Here is a 12415-nt window from a genome sequence, read left to right as displayed (position 1 = left end):
CAGAAGTAACCTTGCCAGAATCTTCCCAGCAATGGAAAGGCTGGTGATCCCATGGTTCTTTGAGCAATCTGACATTTCTCCTTCAGTTTTGTACAAGATATGGCATCTTAAAGATTCTGTGAAATCCTGCCCTGTTCCTCATAGTCCATGAAAAGCTAACAGATCTTGGCCTTCAGAGTTAGGCCACCATTCCTCAAGCTTCAGATGGAATTCAATTGACTCCGGGTCGCTGTTGCTCTTTACTTAGTTATGGCAGTCATAGTTTCATCCACAGTTGGGGTCTCACTTCTTAGACAGGGTTTTGTTTGGTCAGATCAATGGCAGTAACACGCACCTTTTCTAAGATGATCAATCTTAGAAATGTAGGAGAATAGTTAACCAAAAAGGTTCAATTACCCCGTAGAAATCCTGTCCAAATATGCATTTTAATTTACTAATTATGGACAAGAAGTTTTATCGATCATTTAGCAACACCACAGCAATCACTTTCATAGGATGCACACACATTGATTACAGGACTAATACAAAGGCCTTTCTGTAAATTCCCAATAATTGCAAATTACAGAAGCAACCGCAAGTCGAGTTACAATCCGTTCTGAGCCACAGTGTCTGTGATCAATGCAACTGTGAACAAAATACCAAAAACATGCAGCATTCACCTCTCACAAAAATTAAGGTAAAGAAGTTGATACTTAATTTATCCTAATTACTTCTCTGGTCCATAAATTTGTTGGGATTTTTGACGATTTCAGTTGTATCATTTACTGACAGAGTTTCTAATAGAACATCTAAAGTTAAAGCTTTCTTTAAAAACTAATTCCCACGAACTTTCTGCTGGTTTGCACATCTCACCTGAAACCTACGATTGGGTAGTCTTTGCAGATGTTACACTTTGCCTGATGTTTTGCAGTTTCAGCAGCTGCCACACGGTGTCGAACAGGCAGCCACACCATGGACTGAGGCTCCAATCTCATCCACTCGACAAAGCGTTCAACGTCAATCTCTGGTTTGTTCTGGCCCTGGAGGGAAATAAAAGATCAGCTGCATGATTAATTATGTCAAGCTTACGTCCGCTATCCTCAGTGATATGGTATCTCATACACTATCACTGGGGTTTCTGACATTGTTTTTTGTCATTAATCTAATAAAAACATTGACTACTTATCAACAAGATAGCCTTGGATTCGTGGTGGTACATGTTAGCCTCTGGAACTAATTCAAACCGAAAATGAGCACAAAAATCATACTGGCAAGTGGACCCGCTTGACCTTATGAATTGGTGCAGAGCACACTTACATGTTGGAAGCAACTGCGGATACTTGGTTCAATGTTGCAGCCTCCAAATGAAGCTACCTCACCCAGCTGCCAAGGGATCTGGACTGCATCGTAAAGCAAAAGACTCAGGCTTCGTTGGTCACATAAATCTGTGGGTTCAGCGACTTGTTTGAAGAGATCTGCCAAAGTTATCCAGAAGAAAAATATTGATATTCCTCATGAAGGGAGCTCTTACAATCTATGCCACGACTGATAAAGGGAGATGTCCTATATGTCTTTGTAACAACCCTTACTAGCCTGACCTGACCCCTTCAGGAATTTATGAACAAGTACCCCAGGATCCCTTTTCTCCTCTAAGCTTCCCAGTGTCCTGCTATGCATTAGATTTAGATTTAGGTTTTATTATCACATGTATTCAATACAGGGTACAAGAGCACAATGTCACCTCAGACGGTGCCATCTCAGGTACAAAGTACCTCGGTACGAAATTTTAGATGCAGATGTAGAAAATTTATCCATCCTTCTTTACTCAGAGTCGTAGGGGAGTGGAATGCAATGCTGGAGAGGGTAGTGGAGTCAGCCTCATGAGGGGCATTTAATCGGCTATTAGTCAAGCACATGAATGACAGTATAAGGTAGAAGTGGAGGTTAGATAGACCTTAGGATGAGGGCAAAAGTTCGGTACAACATCGTGGGCTGAAGGGCCTGTACTGTGCTGTACCGTTCCATGTTCTATGTTAGAAAAATAAATGAATAAGTTAACAAGTTCAGCACGACAGTCTTCTTAATATAACAGTAGAAAAATAAAAACAAAAGTTTAAAAAGTCAAACATTACAGTCCTTTCTGAAGCCACGAGTTTGCAGACACTCTGAACGAGGGCTCCACAGTGACGGCTCGTATTCCCCTGTGCTGGGCTCAGGCCCGCCCATCCTTGCCAGTGGACTTCACTGCTGACAGCATTTGCTGTCCTCCATCGGGCATGACAGGCTTTGCCACATTAAGTACTCTCTTATCTTATTCCTTCTTCAGGCTATATCAATTTGCCACTGACCTGCCCAACTGACCGATGCCAAGATTGGAGCAGACAAGGGGACCTGGTAAAGGTGTTTAAGATTTTGAAGGGCTTAGAAAGGATAACTGGAAGTTGCTTTTTCCATTCGTAGACAGGGGAGGGGAGTTGAGGAGAACCTATTTACCCCAGTGTGCTGGGAATCCCGAGCTCACTGACTGAAACTGTGACTGATTCAGAAAGTGTCTGAATATTTAAGCAGTATTTCGATGTTCACTTGTGTTGCCGTAGACTCCAAGGCTATGGGCCAAACAGTCAAAAAGGAAATCAATGCCATGTGAGTTCAATGTAGACAGATCTTTGTTGAGTAGTGCAGGAACTACAGACCACATGGCCTCCTCCTGTGCAACAAATATCCATGAGTCTATAATTACACAGCTTTTCTTGGAGGTATTTCTCCACTTGACTGATTCTTTGTAAAAGCAAGGCTAACAAAATAAATCCTTTTTATTAAAAGCTTCCATCTCACTGAGAAAGCTTCAGGCCAATTTGATAATCTGCTCTCAAAAATCTGCTCATATTTTGATAGTTGGGACAAATTCTACTGTCATGGCTGACACAATCCACAACATTCGAAATCAATCAACAATATTCCAGAAAGATGATCATTTGCCTATCCGACCAATTTTAACTGATGCTTTAAAAAAAGAGAAATAAATCTGGATCTGTCAAAAACTAATCAGTTCTTCCTTTGACCATACCCATACGTACCAGCTTTCAATGAAATATGCCCATTAGTTTGTGAGATACATTGTTGACAAACAGTACAACAAATGGGCAAAAACATAACCTCACACTAAGTGTTACCACTGCTGCAACTGAGCACTTGAGTCATACCACACTTCTGAATATTTTTCCCAGTATTCTAATGATGAAAACATGATTGGCAACAAAAACAGCTGCTAAGGTTAGTGTCTTTGAGAAACAATAGCATCATACATATGTAGCGCATCATTTATCTTGCAGGAATGCACTGTGCAGATTCTGCACAGACCAACAGACTATGACTTAACATTCATAGTGGTAATGACTAATTACAGAAATATACTAATACAGCAAACCTTTCGTTAAACAGCACCCGTGGTACCAGGAATGTGCTGAGTAATCAAAAATTCCAGTTGATCAATAGGTCCACACGCACAAAAAAAACACACACTCAATAATAGGAACATAATGCACAGGATATATGCATCACTGTTCTCCTTCATTTACAGTATAAATAACTTCAGTAATGAAGCAACTTTGCCTGAACCTAAACTTACTGGCAGGGAGCCTTCTCACTTGCACCCTCACCAGACATCACAGAGATTATGAGAATACAGTAAACATCTGGTGTATAATTTTTGTCAGTTTATTGAGTGTGCTAGTTTGTTAAACAAAGTTTACATACAGTTAAATCTACAGTTTACATGTGTATCAGCAATGATAGATTTAGTACTGACACTTGTATTTTTCCTCCAGATGATCCTTGAAGAGTCACGTCAAGCCAATTTTCAAAGAAAGCACTCTGATTCTTCCACTCATACCCCTGGAAAAGGAAGTTGCAGAATGTCATGACTGACTTTACTTATTTGAATACAGCATAACATACATAGAACATCGAACAGTACAGGCCCTTCAGCCCACAATGTTCTGCCGAACTTTTACCCTAAACCTCAGGTCTATCTAACCTCCACCCCTATCTTAAACTACCACCCATATGCCTGTCTAATAGTCACTTAAATGCCCCTAATGAGGACGACTCCGCGACCCACTCGAGCTGAAACAAAGATCTCTTTGAATTAGAACATAGAACATAGAACATAGAACAGTACAGCACAGAACAGGCCCTTCAGCCCACAATGTTGTGCCGACCATTGATCCTCATGGATGCACCCTCAAATTTCTGTGACCATATGCATGTCCAGCAGTCTCTTAAATGACCCCAATGACCTTGCTTCCACAACTGCTGCTGGCAACGCATTCCATGCTCTCACAACTCTCTGTGTAAAGAACCCGCCTCTGACATCCCCTCTATACTTTCCACCAACCAGCTTAAAACTATGACCCCTCGTGCTAGCCATTTCTGCCCTGGGAAATAGTCTCTGGCTATCGACTCTATCTATGCCTCTCATTATCTTGTATACCTCAATTAGATCCCCTCTCCTCCTCCTTTTCTCCAATGAAAAGAGACCGAGCTCAGTCAACCTCTCTTCATAAGATAAGCCCTCCAGTCCAGGCAGCATCCTGGTAAACCTCCTCTGAACCCTCTCCAAAGCATCCACATCTTTCCTATAACAGGGCGCCCAGAACTGGACGCAGTATTCCAAGTGCGGTCTAACCAAAGTTTTATAGAGCTGCAACAAGATCTCACGACTCTTAAACTCAATCCCCCTGTTAATGAAAGCCAAAACACCATATGCTTTCTTAACAACCCTGTCCACTTGGGTGGCCATTTTAAGGGATCTATGTATCTGCACACCAAGATCCCTCTGTTCCTCCACGCTGCCAAGAATCCTATCCTTAATCCTGTACTCAGCTTTCAAATTCGACCTTCCAAAATGCATCACCTCGCATTTATCCAGGTTGAACTCCATCTGCCACCTCTCAGCCCATCTCTGCATCCTGTCAATGTCCCGCTGCAGCCTACAACAGCCCTCTACACTGTCAACGACACCTCCGACCTTTGTGTCGTCTGCAAACTTGCTGACCCATCCTTCAATTCCCTCGTCCAAGTCATTAATAAAAATTACAAACAGTAGAGGCCCAAGGACAGAGCCCTGTGGAACCCCACTCACCACTGACTTCCAGGCAGAATATTTTCCTTCTACTACCACACGCTGTCTTCTGTTGGCCAGCCAATTGTCATTTGTCACACATGTATTGAATCAAAAAACAAATTTCTCACTTCCATAGATTTCTACAGCATCTTAATATGATTTGTGAAGATTATACTCCACCCTTTCATTTAATAAATACAACTTTAAACAAAATGCCACGATATAGAACTTGTATGTTGGTATTTGTGCATATGCCATTTCAGTTTGTGTGATCTGTTTCGATGCAACGAGTGATAAACACTTTGATTGAAATGGTTGAGAGCAGTATATGTGAGATTTAATACCATGTTTAATCTACAGATAGTCCATCTGCAGGTAGTTATTCATGAGACTCAACTGACATCATGTCTCAGGGGAGCTTGTGACCTCTGGGTTATGTACTGTTTGACCATTGCCGACTGGTCACTAGTTGAGTGGAAAGAGAACTACTAGCTGCTATCCATTTTCAACAAGTGATCACGATAATCTACCTGCGTTTCAACGTCCCATCAACATTCAAGAATTATTGCTCGAAGAGGCTTCTGTGTAACAAATAGGAGCAGAATCAAGATCAGCCATGTTGTTTTCCCTATCTGAACAAGCTGCCACCACCATAGATAAAGGGACCGTCTTAATCATTCTTATACAATTAACTTTTACAATAGACAACAGGGGCAGGATAAGGCCATTCAGCCCTTCGAGCCAGCACCACCATTCATTATAATTATGGCTGATCATCCACAATCAGTATCCTGTCCCTGCCTTATCTCCATAACCCTTGATTCCACTATCATTAAAAGCTGTATCTATCTCTTCTTGAAAGTGTCCAGAGACTTGCCCTCCACTGCCTTCTGGGGCAGAGCATTCCATATATCCACCACTCTCTGGGTGAAGAAGTTTTTCCTCAACTCTGTTCTAAATGCCCTATCCCTTATTTTTAAACTGTGTCCCCTGGTTCTGGACTCAATCATCAGCAGAAACATGCTTCCTGCCTCCAGAGTGTCTAATCCTTTCATCATCTTATACGTCTCAATCAGACCCCTTCTCATCCTTCTAAGCCATGTCCCGGTACAGCTGCAGATGGACCTCTTTGCTCCGATACTCAATTCCTCTTGAAGGCCAGCATGCCATTGGCTTTCTTCACTGCCTGCTGTACCTGCATCCTTGCTTTCATTGACTGATGTACAAGAACACCTGCATCTCGTTGTACTTCCCCTTGACCTAACTTGACTCCATTTCGATAGTAATCTGCCTTCTTGTTCTTGTCACCAAAGTGGATAACCACACATTTATCCACATTAAACAGCATCTGTCATGCATCCGTCCACTCACCTAGCCTGTCGAAGTCACCCTGTATTCTCATAACATCCTCCTCATATTTCACACTGCCACCCAGCTTTGTGTCATTGGCAAATTTGCTAACATTACTTTTCATGCCTTCATCTATATCATTAACGTACATTGTAAACAGCTGCTGTCCCAGCACCGAACCTTGTGGTACCCCACTGGTCACCACCTGCCATTCTGAAAGGGACCCGTTTATCACTAGTCTTTGCTTCCTGTCAGACAGCCAGTTTACAACCAAAGTCAGTATTTTGCCCACAATACCATGTGCCCGAATTTTGCTCACTAATCTCCTAAGTGGGACTTTATCAAAGGCTTTCTGAAAGTCCAGGTAGACTACATCCACGAGTTTTCCCTCATCCATTTTCATAGTTACGTTCTCAAAAAATTCCAGAAGATAAGTCAAGCACAATTTCACCTTCGTAAATCCATGCTGACTCTGACCTATCCTGTTGCTGATGTCCAAATGAGTCGCAATTTAATTTTATAATTCTTTCCCACCACTGACGTCTGGCTAACCGGTCGATAATTTCCATTTTCTCTCTCCCTCCTTTCTTGAAAAGTGGGACAACATTAGCCACCCTCCAATCCGCAGGAACTGATCCTGAATCTAGAGAACATTGGAAAATGATTACCAATGTGTTCACGATTTCTAGAGCCACCTCCTTAAGTACCCTGGGATGCAGACCATCAGGACGTATCAGCCTTCAGACCCAACAGTCTATCCAACACCATTTCTTGCCTAATATAAATATCCTTCAGTTCATCCATTACCCTAGGTCCTTCAGCCACGATTACATCTGGGAAATTGCTTGTGTCTTGCCTAGTGAAGACAGATCCAAAGTACCTATTCAACTCTTCTGCCATTTCCTTGTTCCCATTAAATAAATGCACTCGTTTCTGTCTTCAAGGGCTCAATTTTAGTCTTAACCTTTTTTTTCCACACACCTAAAAAAAACTTTTACTATCCTCCTTTATATTTTTCGCCAGTTTTCCTTCGTACCTCATTTTATTCTCTGCGTATTGCCTTTTTAGTTATCTTCTGTTGCTCTTTAAAAGCTTCCCAGTCCTCCGGCTTCCCACTCATCTTTGCTCGGTTATACTACTTCTCTTTTATCTCTATAGAGTGCTTAACTTCTCTCGTCAGCCACGGCCATCCCTGCCTCCCCTTAGGATCTTTCTTACTCTTTGGAATGGACTGATCCTGCACCTTTTGCATTATATCCAGAAATACCTGCCATTGTTGTTCCACTGCCATCCCTGCTACGGTATTGAACCATTGAACTTTGGCCAGCTCCACCCTCATAGCTCCATAGTTCATACAATACTGACACTTCCGATTCTCCCTTCTCCGTCTCAAATTGCTGATTAAAAATTATTATATTATCGTCACTACCTCCTAATGGCTTCTTTACTTCAAGGTCTCTGATCAAATCCGGTTCTTTGCACAACACCAGATCCAGAATTGCCTCCTCCCTGGTGGGCTCCATACTGACTCTGCATCTCCTGATTCTATGTCTCCACTCACAAGGGGCTGAAGATTTTATATTTCTTTACATTCATAATTTCATATTTTACTATTTTTTATTTCTTTATTATGTCATATTTCTTTACTTCTGACTATTTTAAATACGACATGTTTTCTTATGCTACATCAGTGACGACATTTCAAAAGCAGTTTAGCTGCGTATAAACTACATTTTGTGCCTGAGTCCATAAAATGTGCTACATAAATGCAGTTCTTTCTTTTATTAACTTCTGTAGTTGTGTGTTTCTTTGCCAATGGAGGATTGGCTACAATTTCGCAGAGTAACATAAGTGAAATACATTTCCTATGACAAAATTCCAAACCAAAGTTACAAAATGAGAATAATAAAATATTGGCTGTTTGCAACTGAACACTGTAGATGACCAAAGGTCACTTAGTCAGTAAAGTACCAATTAAGTATGTTCCCGACATGGAGAATACAAATGAAAACTATGGTAATGTTCATAGGAAATTGGACAATGTTCTATTTTATGATCATAGCAATGCCATATCATCAACACATGTTTTAATAGATAATAAGGCACTCTGGGATATTTATTCATTTGCTTGATATTCTCAAGATCATCTTCGCAAATCCTGTGAACAGGGACCACTGAACAGCTTACTTAAGCTTTTTTTACACCTATAATATTTTATCCCTCTACCATCGATGTTCGTTTGCAGCAAGATGAGTTGACAGGGGGCTTTACAGCTTTAATTTGTACAGCTATGTGTCCAATGTTTATAAATATCTGTCTGTAGCTAAAATCTATGCAGTTGTCATAAATAGGCATTCTTGTTAAGAACAGAAATCTGGACTGTGGTCTCCATCAGTTTGGATCTAAAAGACAGGTAAATTAGGGAAATTTACATCCTTTTCAAAATCTTCCACATTGGGATTACTCTGCAAACAGCAGGCTAGAATTACAGCATGGTACCCTTCTGAACGTAACACCTGAAATCACTAAAGTAATAAAAAATGAACATGGACTCTATGTGTTAAGGTTACACAAATCCACGAGCTACAACATGGGGAAAAATACAATGGATGCTATTTTTAATGAACAGTGTGTCAACATCAACTATTCTGTCCCAGAGTGAAATCTGAGAAATGAAAAGTGAAAACTGCCGGGTTAGAAAGTTCCAGCTACGTGCTTACCTGATGGAAATGCATTGATTGTGATATTAATATATATATGATTGTTAAATGAGAATACTGATGAATTTTGCTCATTGTTTCTGTGATGATCTGAACAATCCATTTGTCAACACAATAAAGTAGATATTGTTATTGTAAAACACCCCTGAAAATCCAAAGAAAATTTCAAGAGGGGCCAAATAAGTAGCGTTGGGAAACAAAGAAATGCCAGAGGAACTGAACAAATATTTTGCATCAGTCTTCAGGTTGGAAGGCACCAGTAGTAGAACTTTAAGGGAGTCTGAAGCAGAAGTGAGTGTGGTGGCCATCACAAAGCAGAAGGTACAGGGGAAGCTAAAGGGTCTGTGTGAAATTTGTACATTCTCCCCATGTCTGCACGGGTCTCGGACAGGTGTTCTGATTTCCTTCCACAGTCCAAATATGTGCAGGCAAGGTGGATCAGCCATGGCAAATGCGAGCTTGCGGGGAAACAGTACAGGGCTGGGTCTTGGTGGGATGTTCTTTGCAGAGATGGTACAGACCCAATGGCCTCTTTCCGCACTGTAGGAATTCTATAATTCCGAGAAGACGGTAAATTACATGGACCAGATGGACTGCCCCCCAGAGTTCTGAAGGAGTTCAGTGAGAAGACCACGCAGGTATTGATGATCTTTCAGGAACTTCTGGAGTCAGGGTGGGTCCCAAAGGAGTACAAAATGGCAAATATAACACCCTGTTTAAAATGGAGGGAGGCAAAAGGTGAGAAATTATAGACTTGTTAGCCTAGCACTGGTCATTAGGTCAGATTTTAGAATCCATTATTCAGGATGAGACTGGAAAGTACTTGGAAGGACATGCTAATACTTGGAAATACATGCTAAATTGGGCTGAGAAAACACAACTTTGTCAAGGGAAGGTCTCTGTTAGATTCTTTGAGAAGGTAACCAGTGAGTGAAAAACAAAAGAGAGCCATTGAACTTTATCTGATGGATTTCCAGAAAGCCTTTGACAAGGTGCCACACAGGAGGCTTCAAAATTTAAAAAAAAATGAGCTTATGGTGTTAGGGAGGAGGTACTGGCATGGATAGAGGATCGGCTAACTGGCAGAATGCAGAGAGTGGCAATAAAAGGGTCTTTTTCAGGATGGCAGCCAGCAACTACAGGAGTTCCGCACTCATCAGAGTTCAGACAACAGCCATTCACGTTATACATCAGCAATCTGGACAAAGGAACTAATGGTATTGTTGTCCACAGGGCGTTGTTGCTAAGTTTGCAGATGACATTTCGATAGGTGGAGAAGCAAGTAGTGTTGAGGAAGTGGGGAGGTCACAGAGAGTCTGGAGAGAAGTGGCAGTACAGGCATAGGCTATTTTCTAAATGGGGAAAGGCTTCAGAAATCTGAAGCACAAAGATGACCCAGTTCAGGATTCTTTTAACATGCAGGTTCATTTGGCAGTTGGGAAGGCAAATGCAATGTCAGCATTCATTTCAAGACGGCAAAAATACAAGAGCAGAGATGTATTGCTGAGGCTGTGTAAGGCTCTGGTCCCATTGCATTTTTAATATTAAGAGCAGTTTTTGGCCATCTATCTAAGGAAGATGTGCTGGCCTTTGTCAGGGTCTAGAGGAGGTTCTCAAACATAAACCTGGGGATGAAGGCACTGTCATGTGAGGAGTGGCTGAGAACTCTGGGTCTGTACTCGATGGAGTTTAGAAGGACGAAGGGGATCACACTGAAGGTAATTTAGGCCTGGATAGAGTGGACATGGAGATGATGTTTCCACGAGTAGGAGAGGCCAGGACCTGAGGGCACAGTCAAAGGGACCACCCTTCAGGATGGAGATGAGGAGGAATTTATTCAGTCAGAAAGTTGTGAATCTGTGGAACTCGTTGATGCAGAAACCTGTGGTGGCCAAGTCAGAGTTGATTTCAGGCATAGATAGATACGTTCTTGCTTAGTCTGGACACAGGAGAATGGGATTGAGAATGATAGATCCCACTCAATGGGCTGAATGGTCTAATTCTGTTCTTCAATCTTCAGGTCCAAAACACTGGAGTGAATCAGTTCAGTTTTATTTTTATTGCACTGCAAGGACAGTATCTCTCCAAAACACCTAACAAATTTTCTCACTCTGTTGTGGCAAACCTATTCAATAACTAGCAACAATGCTCCTGTTGTGCCTCTCTCAGCCGACGCTAGTTAGTTCTCCCACTCATCATAACTGGACCATCCCGGTATTACTGTCACTTGTGCCACGTTTAATGGATATTGTGAACCAGTAAAATGCTCAGAATCCAGAACTGCCTCATACAGTTCATAGCATTTGTCCGAGACAGGGCAGGAAAGGGGAAATTAGCAACTTATTTTACAGTTAGGGACCTGGAGGTCCTGGTGGATGGATTGGTGCAGTGGAGGACTGTCCTCTTTCCCAAGGACAAGCACAGGAGACCACGACACAAGACTCGGCCAGACTGATCTGAGGCTGTCCAGTGTCAATGCAGTCTCAACCACCGAAAGAACCATCCAGCAGTGCTGCAAGATCAATGACCTCTGCTCCAACAGAGGAAGAGCCTCATTGTTCTGTGCTACCTCTGCAGTTCCTACTATCTCTGAAGAGATTTTCTTTCTCTTCTCCCACAGCAGTCTTGGAAACAACTGGGGATTTGTTCACTTTTAAACCAGCCAATAATTTCAATTTCACACTGCATCTTCCTGCTTTATAGAATTCAATGCTCCTCCTTGAAGGGAGGACAGATGGGAGGCACTTGTCTACTGTATCAATGCCCTTCACTTCCAAACACAGATTGCCCCATCACCCCTCGTACACCACGGTTTCTAATTGGCCCTACTCTTTCCCTGGTTATTCTCCTGCTTGATATGCCTGTAGAATATCTCGATATTCTTTCCAATCTTGGCCACCACCGTTTCTTCACGCTTCATTTTTATACGTCACTAGTCATCCATTCATTTGCTCCCTTTGCACTTGTCATAAACATGTCCTGAACATTCCTCAAGATCCAGGGTTCTCCAGGCTTGTTGATCATAAATTTCACCCAAAACGGAATATAACTGGCCTTTACTCTCCCAGTTCCTTTTCTGGACGTATCCAACTATACAGCTGTAGATTCGCCCGCAAGTCACTTCCCAAAATATTTTACCCAGATCCTGCCTTGTTTCAATAAAATATGCCTTACCCTAAGCCAAAAACATTTGTTTTAAACAGATCTCCTCTCCCAAGTTGAAAAGTCTGTTGTCATGGTC

General features: G+C 41.9%; 1 long non-coding RNA gene across 1 annotated transcript; it reads right to left on the bottom strand.

Annotated features, from left to right (window-relative positions):
* Positions 1-899: 899 nt before the first annotated feature.
* LOC132207567 (uncharacterized) lies at positions 900-3831 on the bottom strand. Its single transcript, XR_009443582.1, has 3 exons — positions 3788-3831; positions 1297-1454; positions 900-1019 (listed from the first exon to the last, which is right to left on the bottom strand). It is a non-coding gene; the product is annotated as an uncharacterized LOC132207567 (long non-coding RNA).
* Between the last annotated feature and the right edge of the window lie 8584 nt (positions 3832-12415).

The sequence above is a fragment of the Stegostoma tigrinum genome, unplaced genomic scaffold, assembly GCF_030684315.1.
Source record: "Stegostoma tigrinum isolate sSteTig4 unplaced genomic scaffold, sSteTig4.hap1 scaffold_101, whole genome shotgun sequence".
Taxonomy (NCBI): Eukaryota; Metazoa; Chordata; class Chondrichthyes; order Orectolobiformes; family Stegostomatidae; genus Stegostoma; species Stegostoma tigrinum.
This window is presented reverse-complemented; position numbering and strand designations above follow the sequence as displayed.